We start from the raw sequence: 15,777 nt of genomic DNA, 5'->3' as shown, positions 1-15,777 counted from the left end.
AATCCAATCTCGGGGCAAGCCAACCCTGCCTAGACCACCGTCTGTCAGCTCAGCGAACAGGCACCGCTCAAGATCGCGGTCCCGCAGATGCTCCAGGTCGAGACGACGCTCCCGCTCTTGACACCGCTCGCAGTCCCGGCACCATTCTCTTACACGGCACCAGTCAGACTCGCGGCACCGGTCAGACTCCCGCTCTCCTCCTCACTATCCGCGGCACCGCTCCAGTTCTCGGCGCTAATCTAGGCACCGTACCTCTTGGAGCCATTCACACCGCAGGGACTTGAGATCTCGGTCAACCTCCCGGCACTGGTCTGGTCGCAGGTCCCGATCTCGATCCCGGTACCGCTATGAATACCCGGCACCAGTCCCCGTTAAAGAAGGGAGAGAGGTCCGTCGGAACCTCAGCCCAAGATTTCTCTGCTCCTCCATGGCCATCTAGGCAGACGTCGGTGTCCTCTCACGCAGACAGTTATTATGACCAGGAGCGAGATACAGATGTGCCTACCGGGGTCTTCCAGGAAGTCCAGTCTCAGGACCCGGGACCTCACCAGTGGTCCTTTTGGACACCCTGGGCATACCATCAGGCCCAGGGTGCTCCATTGCTCCAGACCCACTCCGCTTCCTCAGAGCATCGAGCTCCTGAGGCCACCATTAGCCGTCCCTCTCCAGCTGGGACAGAGGAGCAGATAACCCATCCACCAGGTTCCCCGGTACTGCTGGAGCAGGAACCGACCCAGGAGCAAGAGGCCATCCAGGACCCCCTCATCCCCGGCGTATCGTCCTCTTCCTCCCCAGATGAGGCGGTGGCAGGGACCTCATCATCAGGGCCCCCGCCGATAGACCTCAGAGCCCATCAGGACCTCCTTAGGAGGGTGGCGCTCAACATCGGTCTTCCCGTAGAGGAAATCCCGGAGGTCGAGGACCCAGTTGTCAGCATCCTGTCGGCAGATACCCCCACTAGGGTGGGTTTGCCTTTCATCAAGACCATCCAGGCCACTGCTGACACCTTATGGCAGTCCCCAGCCTCCATTCCCTCTACGGCAAAGGGAGTTGAGAGGAAATACATGGTACCCTCTCGGGGGTACGAATACCTATACGTTCATCCTCCTCCCTCCTCATTAGTTGTCCAATCGGTCAACGAGAGGGAACGCCACGGCCAACAGGCGCCAGCCCCCAAATCAAAGGAGGCTAGGCGGATGGACGTACTAGGTCGCAAGATATATTCGGCAGGTGCCCTTCAGCTTCGGGTAGCCAACCAGCAGGCTCTCCTGAGCCGTTATAACTACAACACCTGGGTGGAGGTGGGTAGATTCACAGAACTTCTACCCCCGGACTCTCGCCAGGAATTTGCCACATTCCTTGAAGAAGGGAAGAAGGTAGCTAGAACCTCCCTCCAAGCTTCTCTCGATGCGGCCGACTCGGCAGCCAGAACTCTGGCCTCAGGTATCACCATGAGGCGTATCTCATGGCTACAGGTCTCCAACCTGCCACCTGAGCTCCAGTACACCATCCAGGACTTACCCTTTGATGGCAAGGGTCTGTTCTCTGAAAAGACCGACCCCGAGTTGCAAAGTTTAAAGGACAACAGGGTCATCATGCACTCGTTGGGCATGCATACGCCTGTGACCCAACGCAGACCTTTCTGGCCCCAACCCCACTGGCTGTACTTTGTACCCCGGCACAGACAAGACTTCAACAGAAGGCACGGGTAGGGTGGCTGTAGACGCCAGTCCGGAGACCAAGGGGGTCAAAACCACGGCCCCCCAAAAGCACCTCCGGTGCCTAAGTCTACCTTTTGAAGGTACACACGAGGACGGTGTACCAGTTTTAGGACAGGATCCTTCTTCTCCCTTGTCCAACCGCCTCTCCTACTTCCTCCCGGCGTGGTCCCAATTGACCTCAGACATCTGGGTCCTATGGACGGTGAAACAAGGATACCACTTCCAATTTGTTTCAACCCCACCTTCCTACCCCCCAACCCAGTCCCTCTTCAGGGACCCCTCTCACGAGCAAGTCCTCTTACAAGAGGTGCAGTCTCTCCTCGCTGCAGGAGCAATAGAGGAGGTACCACCAGATGAGAAGGGAAAAGGGTTTTACTCTCGCTACTTTCTAATCCCCAAGTCCAAGGGAGGCCTCAGGCCCATCCTGGACCTGCAAGGCCTCAACAAGTTTATGGTCAAGTTGAAGTTCCGCATGGTCTCCCTGGGGACTATTATCCCGTCCTTGGATCCTGGAGACTGGTATGCCGCCCTCGATATGAAGGACGCGTACTTCCATATCACCATCTTCCCTCCACACAGGAGGTATCTTCGCTTTGTAGCCAGTCACTGGCACTTCCAATTCACGGTCCTCCCCTTCGGCCTCTCTACAGCCCCAAGGGTGTTTATGAAGTGTATGGCTGTTGTCGCCGCCCACCTCCGCCTGCAGCAGATACATGTATTCCCGTATTTGGATGACTGGCTCATCAAGGGAACCTCCCGGACTCAGGTCAAACCACACGTGAACATAATCACGGACCTATTCTCCCGATTGGGGCTGCTCCTCAATGCGGAAAAGTCCACACTGGTTCCCACACAAAGGCTGGACTTCATAGGGGCAACCCTGGACTGCACTCTAGCCAGGGCCTACCTACCTCAGCCACGTTTCCAAACAATCACGGCGATCATTCGAGGTCTGCAGAACTCCCTGATCACCTCGGCTCGCACGTGTCTTGGCCTACAAGGCCACATGGCTGCCTGCACTTATGTGACCAAATATGCCAAGCTCCGCCTCTGGCCCCTTCAAACATGGCTCAGCTCGGTCTACCGCCCGGGCAGGGACGCAATAGACATTCTGGTGACCATTCCCCCGAGCACCTTACGCTCCCTCGCCTGGTGGCTGACTCCCTCCCTGGTGTGTGCAGGGCTACCGTTCCAGCCCTCGCTGTCCCTAACGACAGATGCGTCATCTCTCAGTTGGGGGGCTCACCTCGGTCACCTTCATACCCAGGGCCTTTGGGCATCACAGGAGCTGACACTCCACATAAACGTCCGGGAGCTGAGAGCAGTCCGCCTCGCGTGCTAGGCGTTCCAGCAACATCATCATGGCCGTTGTGTCTCAGTGTTTACAGACAACACAATGGCCATGTATTATAACAACAAACAGGGAGGGACTCGCTCTTCTCCTCTGTGTCAAGAGGCCATTCGACTCTGGGACTTCTGCATAGCCCACTCAATAGACCTGGTAGCGTCCTTTCTCCCAGGGGTTCGGAACCCTCTGGCAGATCAGCTGAGCAGATCCTTCCTCTGTCACGAATGGTCGACAAGACCAGATGTTATTCATTTGATCTTCCAGAGGTGGGGTTTTCCCCTCATAGACCTGTTCACCTCTAGCACGAACAGGAAATGCCAAGCATTCTTCTCCTTCCAGGGTCTTTCACCGGGATCGATCACGGACTCATTCCTCCTGTAGTGGGAGCACTACCTGCTCTATGCCTTCCCACCGTTCCCTCTGGTTCACAAGGTCCAAATAAAACTCCGCAGGGACAGAGCGCATCTAATCCTGATCGCGCCAGCATGGCTCAGACAGCACTGGTACACCACACTGCTCAACCTGTCTATGGACAACCCGGTTACCCTACCACTCCTTCCAGACCTCATAACGCAGGACCACAGCAGTCTTCACCACCCAGACCTGCAGGCCCTTCACCTCATGGCATGGCTCCTGCATGGCTGAACAGATCGGAGTTACGCTGTTCCGCTCCGGTACAGCATGTCCTCCTAAGCAGCAGAAAGCCTTCCACTCGGTCAACGTACCTGGCCAAGTGGAAACGTTTCTTCTGCTGGTGTGCAACACAGGATGTTACTCCTTCTGAGGTCTCGATCCCCGCTGTTTTAGACTACCTCTGGTCCCTTAAACAACAGGGCCTGGCGATATCTTCTCTGAGGGTGCACTTGGTGGTTATCTCCACATTTCATCCCGGAGAAAGTGGCCGCTCTGTGTTTTCCTACCTCTTAGTTACTAGATTTCTTAAGGGCCTGGAGCACCTCTACCCCCGAGTACGTCGCCCTACCCCCACCTGAGACCTCAACTTACTCCTAAGCAGACTTATGCATGCACCTTTTGAGCCATTGGCGACTTGCTCACTCCTGTACCTGTCGTGGAAGACAGTCTTCCTGGTGGCCATTACATTGGCCAGAAGGATCTCCGAACTTCGAGCACTTACGGTGGACCCTCCATATACTGTCTTCCACAAGGACAAGTTACAGTTGCAACCTCATTCGGCGTTCCTCCCTAAGGTAGTGTCGGCTTTCCATACCAACCAAGACATCTTCCTCCCAGTCTTCTTCCCGAAGCCTCACTCTTCTCGATGGGAGCAGCAGTTGCACTCCTTAGATGTCCGTAGGGCGCTCACTTTTTATATCGAGCGGACAAAGCCCTTCTGGAAATCCCGCCAACTGTTTGTGGCACTCACTGAATGGATGAAAGGTCTACTCATCTCCTCCCCGAGGATCTCCTCTTGGGTAATGGCGTGCTATGACCTGGTTCACGTCCCCTCGGGCCATCTCACGGCGCATTCTGCCAGAGCTCAGGCTTCATCAGCCACCTTCTTGGCACACGTGCCTGTCCAGGAGATATGTCGCGCAGCGACCTTGTCATCGGTCCACACCTTTGCTTCGCACTGTGCTCTGGTCCAACAGTCTAGAGATGATGCAGCCTTTGGCTCAGCGGTTCTGCACGCTGCCACATCTCACTCTGACCCCTCCGCCTAGGTAAGGCTTGGGAATCACCTGATTGGAATGCATATGAGCAATCACTCGAAGAAGAAAAGACGGTTACTCACCTTTGTAACTGTTGTTCTTCGAGATGTGTTGCTCATATCCATTCCAAACCCACCCTCTTTCCCCACTGTGGGAGTAGCCGGCAAGAAGGAACTGAAGGGTGGCCAGGTCAGCTGGGGTATATATCCGGTGCCATAGCGGCGCCACTCCAGGGGGCGCCCAGCCAACCTGCCGAGTCCAACGAACATGCATGCAGCGCGCGCAGACCTAACTGGAATGGATATGAGCAACACATCTCGAAGAACAACAGTTACAAAGGTGAGTAACCGTCTTTTTCTCCTGTGAAATCCGTATAGTATAGGGTAAAAGTACACAAAAGACCAGATTTCACTGGGGAGACCAGATTTCATTGTTTGTGGCACATTTTTTATGGCTATGAATTTGGTAGGCCCCTATTCATGGCTGAATCCTGAAGAGCAAGCTTGCTCAGAGGAGGTTCATAGAGTTCTACTGGGCAGTAGAAAACCCTCCACAAGCACAACTTACCTGGCAAAGTGGAAATGATTCTCCCTTACACAGTCTTCCTTGAAAATTATTTTGGTGTACCTTCTGCTCTTGAAACAGCAAGATCTGGCCCTTTCTTCAGTCAAGGTCTCCTGGCAGCCATTTCAGCTTTCTATCCTAAGGTCAACAACAGTTTGGTCTTTTTGCACAAAATGGTAATCTGTTTTCTCAAAGGCCTGGAGAGGGTGTTCCCTCAAGTAAAGGAACCAATCGTCCTTGGGACCTAAAGCTTGTCCTATCAAAGCTGATGTGCCCACCCTTTGAGCCGCTAGCAACATGCTCACTGTTGCACCTCTCCTGGAAAGTGGTCTTTTTAGTGGCCACCACTTCAGCCAGGAAAGTTTTGGAGATCCGAGCCCTCATGTCAGAACCCCTGTATACAATCTTCTCAAAGATAAAATACTGCTGCTCCTGCATCCAAAGTTCCTCCCGAAAGTGGTTTCACAATTCCAGTGCAGCCAAGCAATTTTTCTACCAGTATTCTGCCCTAAGCCTCATGCAGCTACCCTACCCTAAACAACAGAGTCTGCACTCCATGGATGTTAGATGGGCCCTGGTCTTTTATATTCAAAGGATGAAACCATTCCACAGATCGGCTCAGCTGTTCATAGCAATAGCTGAGAGAATGAAGAGGCTCTTCATCTCTGCCCAGAGATGTGTTGAACATGTCCTTTCCAAGACCTGCCCACTGTCCCCTCACTCAGAGGACTGGTAAGAAGAAACTGATGGGGTGCTCCAGACAGTTCCAGCTGAATTTAAGTCCTTGCCATAATATTATAAAACAGCATTTCTGTAATCATATTCTTTCTTACAAAACAATCCAGTTGTATATGATATATTTGAAAGTCTTCTTTTGAGTTTTTTAATAAACGCCATGTCACTCACCCTGACTCAGTTATTCATTTATGCTACAATTGCTCCACAGAATTTTGAAACCAAGCATCAGATTTTAATTTACATGTTTAAACCTCTAGGGTGTAATCCTGGCCCCACTGAAATCACTGGGAGTTTTACCATTGATTTTAGTGAGGTGAGGATGTCTCCCTCGGTAACTAACATCCTTACACAATTAATACTGGCAACTCTTATTCCTTTTAATGTAAGTTTTAATTCTCAAACTGCAAGAAATGCTATACCAAATATTATTGGTATTAGTTCCAAGTTTCTTCTTGCTTCCCTGTTTCTCTTGAACATCCCAAAACTAATTCAAATATCAAGTATTGTTATGTAGCTGTTTCAAAGATGATCCCATGGCATAATTTACTTGGATCTTCAAGCTTTTGATTAGCTCTCTTATAAGAGACTATTAAGGAAAAAATGAATAACCACACAGTAAAAGGCTAATTCTTCTTATGGATTATAAGTGAGTTCATCAGAAGGATTCTAGAAGACTCCTAGCAAACAGTTGATCTTCAAAGTAGATAGAAGTTAATAGTGACCTAACCAGAGGATTAACACTTTGACCTTTTTCCGCATCAGTTCAGAAATTCAGCAGTTTGATATACTCTTGTTTCATTCCTGTTTCTTTTCTCACAATTAAATGTGAAAAACCAAAATGAATTAAAATGGATTACAATGCATACAAGGCTGTAGACCATAGTTAGTTTAAAATATGATTGTGTGGGAAAACAGAAATTGTTTGTGCAAGATTAAGAAGAAAGCCTCAAAACTGGTCTGTGAAGCAGCATGTGTTTGGCATGCACAAAATGAACATTCATTTACATCAGTCTCTGTACGGTCCAGATTCAGCAAAGCACTGAAGCACGTGTATAACTCTAAGCACAGAAACAGTCCCGTTGACTTTACATGCTTCAGTGCATTGCTAGATTGGGAGCTATGTGCATGCAACATTTGAGTGCAAGTTTGGAAGTTAACTTTGGAAAATTAGATCCTCTCTGTTTTAACTGGCAAGTAACTGGTCCAGCTGAAATATATGAACATTTGGGTTTTTTGAACATGGCATGGAAACTGAATGCTGTCTGTAACAGTGAAACAAGAGAGACATGTCAGGCTTCCAGAGTTTCTAGATTTGCTTTCTCTCTCTGGTTTTTGATTATGAAGGGACCACAAGTTCAGTTTAAAGAACATGTCAAATGATTACATAGTTGTGAGTGAAGTAAAACACCTCTAGGCGACTGCTGGAAATAAGTCAAGGTTGTCAGGTCACAGAACAGTGTTACAGCAAAATGGACTTAAACAGGAGGTGAAAGAAAAGCAGATGAATTGTCATGTGTGACCAATGGTATCAAATTGAATGAAACTAAAACAAATGAACTAAGTCACTGAAAGGAGTTGTGCATAGTTTTAACTTTTTAACTTTTCTTCTGTTTTAGTCTCCTCATTTGTAATCAGAAACAGTAAGTTATAAATCTGTAATAACCTCTTTAGAAATGAAATGAAAAATTGATATTGTAATTTTAAATCTGTACAGTGACCAGAGATGAAAGTAAGAGCTGGTGCACCGTACTGGGGGCAGATTGGCTTCCCCTGGCAGCAAGTTTAAATCACCATCAGAGGAGCTTTAAAGGGCCCGGGGCTCCACTGTAGTAACGGCAGCCAGGAGCCCCTGGCCCTTTAAATCAGCTCCCAAGCCCCCGGCTACTGCTGCTACCCCAGGGCTCCAGCAACGGGGCTCGGGTGGTGATTTAAAGGGCTTGGGGCTCCCACTGCCACTACTCTCTGGGGCCCTTTAAATCGCCACCCAAGCCTTGCTGCTGGAGCCCTGGGTTAGCGGTGGCAGGGCTCTGGCGGTGAGTTAAAGGGCCAGGGGCTCCTGGTTGCTGTTACTGCAGCGGAGCCCCGAGCCCTTTAAAGCTTCTCTGATAGTGATTTAAAGTGCCCAGGGCTCCACTGTGGTAGCACCAGCTGGAGCCCCAGGCCCTTTAAATCACCCCCAGGGCTCCCAGCCACCTCTGCAGCTGGTAGCTCCAGGGGTGATTTAAAGGGCCCGGGGCTCCCAGCTGCTGCTACCCCAGTCCCAGCTCCAGGCCCTTTAAATCCTGATTTAAAGCACCCAGGGATTTAAAGACCCCGCCTCTTCTGGCACAGGGCTTGATCTTGCAGACATTGCCAGGAATAGGCCTAGCAAGTGGGACTGCTCATAGTTGCAAGCCCAGTTGTGTTTGCCATCTGTAAAGTCACATTTCAGAGCTCACTCCACTCACAGTGAGAGGTAAGTAAGCTCATTTCTCATAGTTTCGAACACAATAGATTTGAAAGTTCAACTCAGCTTGTATTTGGTTTGATTTCTAGGGAAGAGACACTGGAAAACCGCAGAAAGAAAACAAATCCGGTCACAGTAGCACCTCTACTTTATGAACCAGTTGGGGATTGAGGGGGGTATACAATAGAGAAGTTCAAAAAATTGAACATCTCAGAATTACAGTAGGTACAGTTCATAAGTAGCATCATGGTGCATTGTATCACTTTCTTCTTGACTTTCAAACCCACTGCGCAGTGATTTCCACTGTACTGAGCTCATCAGAATGTGAAATGGTCTTGTCTTGTTCTTCATCGACATCACTTTCCTTATGTGATTTCCCCCTCCCCCCAGATTGGGAAAAAATCATGTAACTAGTTATTCATAAGATTGCTGTTCATAAAATCGAGGTTCTGCAGTAAATTATAGGTTTAAAGTATTGGTGAGCAGGTGGAGTAAAACAATAATACAGAGAGGATCAGAAAGAAGTAACTAAATTAAAACAATACTGAACTGGGCTTGCTTTACTCCTATGACTGAGCGCTCAACAGGACAGGCTGGGGAAACCAGCAGGGTGCTGATTACAGCTGCCTCATTCTTGGGGCCAGCCAGGGTCCTGACAAAAGGTAGCAGCTCTGTCTTACACTGATGAAGGGTCACTGTAAACACCTGTAAAGCCCAGGCATGGAAGTGCAGAGCTCGAACACAAGTGCACCCCATCGTGGCAACTGGTGACATGCCACCTCCTAGCCCTCCTGCTTCCTATGTTGGGAGAAGTTGGGGAGCAATACACTTGCATCAGCAAGAACTTTCCCTCTAACAAGGGAGTTCTCTGCTGGCCAGTTGCAGCTACTTTCTAGCCCATCTAAACTTCCAAAGTTGTACAAAGAAGCTGGATCTAATTATGGAATCCTGTGTGTGTGTGTATGGCACCCATTTTTGCCAGAGTAACTTTTAGAAAGTTGTTCTAGCCCTAAGACATAGCACAGGCATCTCTTTAACTTTAAAAAGTTTGTTTTTCAATTTGGATTGTCATTGGAGGGAGGAGGAAATGGACTTAAATTATGGGGAGAAATGGATGAATCATTCTAGTTTTAAACATTTGGAAGACTTGAGTGATTTGCAAAAACCCCAAATCTCCCCCCTGTGGCCTCATGCCTAATCACAGTCCACATAGCATTGCTGCAAGTTTTCACTGTTGGGCCAAAAAGTAACTCTCAGAGAACAGATGTAATTATGAGGCTTCTAATCTACTCATTGAAGTCTTTGAGACAGTATCATTAGTGAGGTTAAACTTTTTAGAAAGTTTTCTCTGTATTTTACATGCTTCACTAGGTAGATAAAAGGTTTTAATCAGGAAAATGCTTTGCAATTATATGCAGAAATTTTCCCTCTCCAAAACTCCATTTATTGAAGCATTTTACTAATCTACTGTATTACTAAAGGACAGCTGTACTTCCCTCCCTCTCTCCCCTTCCCCCTGAATCTGGGATTTCTAGGAAATTATGTATAAATAGTTGAATTCCTGAATTTTAAATTATTGAATTATAGCCTTGTATGCGTCAGAGCTTTCAGTACAGATGTTAGTCTTTCTTTATTACAGATATTTTGAAAGTAAAGAAGAATTTTTTTATTTCTTTATCTCAAAATGCTATCTGCTACCCAAAAATGCCAGAGTTTAAAAAAAGAACAAAACAAAAATGAATAATGTTATTTTGGTGTTAAGGGACAGAGTTGAGACATTATTTATATAGTTCCTAAAGTTTGCTGTTTGCTTTACAAGGTAGTAAAACAGACATAGTCCCTGTCCTGAAGCACTTACAACCTAACTGTATTTGTGACACAAGAGAAAGGAACAAACACTTGGGTATAGGTTTGATGTGGGGGGGAGAAATAGAAAGAGTGTATGCAGTTGATAATAATAAGATCACATGGTTATTCAGGTAACATGTATACATGTCTTATTGGTCTCACAATATGTATATCAACATTTGCTTCTTCAGTGCTTTTAGATCAGTCATTTTCCTGCCAAGAACTTAAATTTTGCCTGGTTTTTCTTTATTTTCTTTATTATTCTTTATTATTCATTATATTTATTCTCTTTATAGCAGAACCTAATTCCTCAACCCTTGCTAATCCTAAAGTGCGCCTTACCTTCAACTAGCCTCATCCTTATTCCACCATGCAACTCTCCTCTTCCCTCCACTTCAGGTGATGACCACAGTTTCCCTTTCAAGGCCCTCTCTCAACCCACTTTCCCTTCTCTCATCTCAAATCTTTCCCCCATTCATAATGAGCCAGTAATGCAAGAAATCACAGGGCTGTAGGGAGGCTACTGAAGCTTTAACAAGTAGCTGCTTTATATTACTGATGAAGCAGTCTCTACCTCTTGCGGTCTAAATCCTCACCTGGGATGCAGAGGGTGCACTTCTGCTCCATGTAGCTGCAAGTAACCATTGGGACTCCATGCTCCTGTATGAAGGGGAAGAGAAAATCAATAGAAATATTGTTAATTCAGTCCTTACTAAATCACAGGTTTGAATATAATTTCAGTCCAGCTACATTGAACTTATTGTGGCAGGCATGTCAAGATGTATTTCTGACAGATCTGTCTACTTCTGTGCTACAATTTTAATTTCCATTTCACAGCAGGTTATTATTTAAATGTCTCGTTTTCCAATTTTTTCTCCAGACAAAGCAGTAACATAAAGAAGTCCCAAGAGATAAGAAGGAAAGAAAAACAGAGACACAGATCATCGTGCTTTGAAAATATTTGTACAGAGGTAGGAGTTTTTATTTTCTTCCTAAACGTTTATCTTCCTTTACCAATTAACACTAAGTGAATCGGATCTCATGGCATACAATACCATGATTGTGTCATGTTCATAAAATGATACATCACATACTGTATTTAGTTGCATTTTCAAGCTTGATGGCATAAACAGTTTGTGATGAGTAGAAATTAAAAAATGTCAGTTTTTCTAGTTGTTAAAGAGGTCAGATCAAATGTATTAAAAAAGAAAAGCAGACAAACAGTGTCCCATGGCATCTCATGCTTAAGAAATTACACTTAATAAATGGTGATGTTCATAGCTGGGCAAAACAGGGAACAAACTTCAGTACAAGTCATGCCAGGAAACAAATGCCTCTCTGAAGATACTGAAGTTCAAAGATTCTTGTTATGCGATTAAATACAATTTTTTCCCCTCTTCCACACTCCCTTACAGTTTTTATTATGGAGCCATCCACTCACGGGTTCTTCAGTCCCACGGTTTCAGTCACACGAGAGTAAAAGCCTGTTTTGGAAGTTTTGAAGTTACTTTAATTCTCTTTTCTGTCCTTTTTGTATTTGCTCTGCACAGGCTTTCCACCACTAAAAAGAGATAGCATTGCTACAATTCAGCAGTGGCTGCTGAATAGACATCTATGTTTTAATATATGATTTTTGTGAAAGAAAAATCTTATTTTGGGATCTTGAATACAATACTGTGTACTGTCTGTCAGAACAAATGCTGTCTATTTTGTGCAGTTCATAGGAGTGGGTGGCTGCACAGACATTTTGCTCTTATTTATGTTTTTCAGATTTTTTCGCAACTTGAGGAAATGTATAGTAGACTTAAAGAAAGGAAAGTGTTAGATAACAAAAAGCCTTCACATGTGAGACAAATGGTGCTGCTGTTCCTAAGAGTCAGCACACTGCATCTTTTCTCTAAAGGTTTTATTTTGTATAGTTCAAGAATCTTGTCCAAAATGGTACCAAGTCATTCATGAGCTAAATGCAGTTCCATAAAAGTGGACTGTTACTGTCATTTTTTGAAGCAAGATTGCTGTCTGAAAAAACACTATTAAACATGTTGAAAAGCTCATTTGGATGGTAACCAAATGTTCTCTAGGAAGTCTTCAGATCCTCTGGCTTTGCTGAAGGCTGCTTTGGTTCACTAGGGTCTTGAGTTCCTATCACAGTGCCCTTGCTGCCCAGTCAAGACCCTGTTCTCCTGCTGGGCAATGCTGCCATGCAGCAGATTCCCTTAGGCCATATGGCTGAGTGACAGCTAGCCATACCTAAGCTGACAGCTATTTGAATGTTGAATTGGCTCATTCACAGGTGCCTGCTGCCCAGCAGTGAGGTGGTTTGGCCTTATTCTGTGACTCTTACTCTCGCTGTGCCTCGCTAGTTGCTTCTACAGTTTGAGAGCTTAAATCTTGATGCTCTTTAGAAACAACTTAGATAGAGAGGGATAATGCATTATCTTCTTTTGGCAGGGACCAGTACTGGCCTTACACTTGGACTTGTGACTGTAAAGTGGATAGTAGCATGAAGACCTGGAGAAGGGTCAGAATCTGGAGGGAGCATGGGCTGTTACAGCAGAAATAAGGGAAAGACAATACAGGTTTGGGGATAGGATATCAGATCATTATCTTAGTTGTCTATATATTAATGTGAGAAATATGGGGAATAATCAGGAAGAAATCGAAATGCTAGTAAATAAACATGACATAGTTGGCATCATGGAGACTTGGTGGGATAATATGCATGACTGGAATACTGGAAGTGGCGTGGGCCAAGGGATGTGCTGGCCCCCACTTCCTGCAGCCCCCATTGGCCTGGAACAGCGAACCAGCTAGTGGGAGCTGCGATCGGCCAAACCTGCGGATGCTGCAGTTATACAAACCGTCCTGGCCCACCAACGGATTTCCCTGACGGGCTGCATGCCAAAGGTTGCCGATCCCTGAACCAGAGAAATACAACCTAGATGGAGCTACTATAAGGTGGGTGTATAACTGATCGGAAAATCATTCCTAGAGAGTAGTTATCAGTTGTTTGCAGTCACATTGGAAGAGCATAACAAGTGGGGTCCCGCAGGGCTCAGTTCTGGTCCGGTTCTGTTCAGTATCTTCATTAATGATTAGATAAGGGCATAGAGAGTACACTTATATAAAATTTGCCGACAGTACAAAGCTGGGAGAGGTCGCAAGTGCTTTGGAAGACAGGATTACAATTCAAAATGATCTGAACAAACTGGAGAAATGGTCTGAAGTAAATAGGAAGAAATTCAGTAAGGACAAATGCAAAGTACTCCACTTACAAAGGAGCAAACAGTTGCGCACATACAAAATGGGAAATGACTGCCTAGGAAGGAGTACTATGGAAAGGGATCTGGGGGTCATAGTGGATCACAAGCTAAATATGAGTCAACAATGTAACGCTGTTGCAAAAAAAGCAAACATCATTCTGGGATGTGTTAGCAGGAGTGTTGTAAGCAAGACACGAGAAGTAATTCTTCCACTTTACTCCATGCCGATTAGGCCTCAGCTGGAGTATTGTGGCAGTTCTGGATGCCACACTTCAGAAAAGATGTGGAGAAATTGGTGTAAGTCCAGAGAAGAGCAACAACGATTGAAGGTCTAGAAAACATGACCTATGAGGGAAGATTGAAAAAATTGGGTTTGTTTAGTCTGGAGAAGAGAAGACTGGGAGGGGACATGATAGCAGTTTTCAAGTACATAAAAGGTTTGGTACCAGGAGGAGGGAGAAAAATTGTTCTTATTAACCTCTGAGGACAGGACAAGAAGCAATGGGCTTAAATTGCAGCAAGGGCGGTTTAGGTTGGACATTAGGAAAAACTTCCTAACTGTCAGGGTGGTTAAGCACTGGAATAAATTGCCTAGGGAGGTTGTGGAATCTCTATTATTGGGGATTTTTAAGAGCAGTTTGGACAAACACCTGTCAGAGATGGTCTAGATAATACTTAGTCCTGCCTTGAGTACAGGGGACTGAAGTAGATGACCCCTCGAGGTCCCTTCCAATTCTATGATTCTATGACATAGGTATATGATGACATGACTACACAATGAGATGGTTTGATCAGTGTAAGCAAAGCTACAATGGATGCAGCACTGTAGCTGCCTATTAGGTACAGAAACATGTGCCACTAGTAATGGCTAGACATCAAGAAATAGAACTTTGGGCATCACTATGTACATGGGAGAAGTGGATATTGATTTCAGTGGAGCTGCAAGACAAAATTACTCTGCAGGCTTTAAACAGTTTGACTTTATGCACTGGGATCCAGTTACAGGCAATGGAGAAGGGAGGGGGATCAGTGTTTATTCCTTTTCCCTCATCAGTCAGCCATAGCAGCCTGCTTTGTGGCCTTTTCCTCTAGCTGATCTGTTCTAATCTGCCTCTTCAAAGGGTGTCTCAGCCAGACATACGCCCACTTCTTCTGTCACATTGAATCCTGCTGGCAGTATCCATCTGCCTCTGAAGGAAATGTTTCTCCATTCAGCATTTATTTAAAGGGACACTATCAGCTTTTTTCAGTTGGCTAATTGTAAAAATGCATTTGTCTGGAAGAGCACATTTTAAATAGGATTCATTAAAAATAATATTTTAAATAATTCTTTAAATATTGTTAAATAGGTTTTAATACGCCCTTATTTATATTTAGAAGGGTCTTTTGAGTGGATCTAAAATGAGCATATATTCAGACCTATTCCCAGCCCCCTTCCTCTCTTTTTGCATAATAATACTTGCTGCTGTGGCCCACTTTCATTTTCAACTCTGCTGCTACTGTTACTGGTAAACATCTACTTTCAGGGCATAAAAAGTTCATGTACCATCAGCAAAACAGTAAAACCAACTAAACACAGAGTGGTGACAAAACCACAAAGCAAAAACACTAAGAGAGGGAAAAATATTTCTCTAATCTATTTAATTAATAGAAATGTTAATGGTTTACTTGTAACAACAGTAGATACAAATAGAAATGTGATTTTCAAATTGAAGGTGTTCCTTTAAAAAAAGTATTTTGAAAATGGTTTCCTATTCTAACAAAACTGGCTCATGACAAACCCTCTAGCTAATTTTCAAAAACTTAACAGCAAAAATCCTTTTCTAAAAGTTGTGTATGCATTTTTCAACACTTCTGTAGCAGTGAAAAGTACAGTAGCTCTTAAATTTTAGCAAAAAAAATGGTGAAATGAAGCTTTGTGAATCACAAAAAATCTCACTAAGGAACTGTCAGCATTCTGAAAAATGAGAGAAATTGAGGAATGATTTTTTTTTAAAGAAAAAAAAGAATCTGAGCTGCCAATTTATCCTTTGTGAAAGCAAAAGTGTATAGACTTCATTACAAATACCTCATTAAACTTTCATTTATTAAGTAATAAAATATATTACAGGGAAAGATGTATCTGAAATTAATTTTTTTTTTAAATAAAAGTACTTGTAGAGTCTGATTTATTTGAGAA

The 15,777-nt window shown here is 45.2% G+C and overlaps 1 protein-coding gene across 32 annotated transcripts in view; it reads left to right on the top strand.

Moving 5' to 3' along the window:
* Positions 1-15,777, top strand: part of NRCAM (neuronal cell adhesion molecule) — a 356,777-nt gene that overhangs the window by 145,904 nt on the left and 195,096 nt on the right. For 31 of the 32 annotated variants that reach the window (XR_003998518.1, XR_003998516.1, XR_003998517.1 and 28 more), the window contains one exon: positions 11,216-11,306. The exons of the other annotated variant lie outside the window; for it this stretch is intronic. The gene's annotated coding sequence lies outside the window, so the exon portion shown is untranslated. The remainder of the gene's footprint in view (positions 1-11,215; positions 11,307-15,777) is intronic. 32 annotated transcript variants of the gene reach the window in all.

The sequence above is a fragment of the Gopherus evgoodei genome, chromosome 1 (genome assembly GCF_007399415.2).
Source record: "Gopherus evgoodei ecotype Sinaloan lineage chromosome 1, rGopEvg1_v1.p, whole genome shotgun sequence".
NCBI classification, from domain to species: domain Eukaryota; kingdom Metazoa; phylum Chordata; order Testudines; family Testudinidae; genus Gopherus; species Gopherus evgoodei.
This window is presented reverse-complemented; position numbering and strand designations above follow the sequence as displayed.